Here is a 971-nt window from a genome sequence, read left to right on the forward strand (position 1 = left end):
AATTTTCAAGTTTCTACAGTCACTCGTTTTTTAATTACAACAAAATAAGAAAATCGTTACGTAAGAAATCGAGTGAATATAAATGTATATATATGTTGTAAAAATATGAATTTCAAACGCCCATAAAAATTTAATTTGAGTTTCTTATAGACATTTTTTTTTTGGTAAAGGTAGATTATCCTATAAGGAATCTTGCATTACATTTTAAAATCTTAGATTTAAAAAGAAAAATTTTTATGAATTTATAACTCAAATAATTTGCAAATTTTCGTGATTTTTCCATATTTTGTCATTTTTTGAACTTTAAATGCTTAAAAAAAAAAACTGTGACTAACGATTTTTAATATTTTTCATCTGCCTTTGAAACAATATACTAGGAGCCTTCTATTAAATTTTCAAGATTTTTTATCCAACAAATAAAATTTTATTGATATTTTTAGAAAAAAAACTAAAAAAAAATGGAAAATAAAAATGTCCGTAAAGAGCTCAAAATACATCAAAATATTTTGAAAATGTTATGGTGTATAGAAGATGCTAAGATAAACATTCAGTCAAAATTGCATGTATCTACAGTAATTTTTTTTAAAGTTACACCAAAAACCAAATTCCATTTTCTGAAAAATCGATTTTGCGTAAAAATTCCCGTTTTTCCTTAATTTTTATTTTGTTTTTCCCGGCGCTTTTGAAAACCACTGGGAAATTTAAATTTTGACCTCCCCAATGCACCAACGATATTCACTTTCTGATCGAACAAGATACTGAAGTTGAAAATCGTAGCATTATTTCGACTACTTATCGTGTACACAGACACAAAAAAAATAAAAAAAATAAAAAAACACACATCATTGTAAAATCAATACATTCATCGTTCCACTCAGAATCTAAAATATCAAATTTATTCGAAAAATACATATAGAAAGAAAAATACTTTTTATAGGGGCGTCATTTTTCTATTTTCTCAATAGTATTTT

This window comes from Acyrthosiphon pisum, unplaced genomic scaffold (genome assembly GCF_005508785.2).
Source record: "Acyrthosiphon pisum isolate AL4f unplaced genomic scaffold, pea_aphid_22Mar2018_4r6ur Scaffold_20960;HRSCAF=22641, whole genome shotgun sequence".
NCBI lineage: Eukaryota > Metazoa > Arthropoda > Insecta > Hemiptera > Aphididae > Acyrthosiphon > Acyrthosiphon pisum.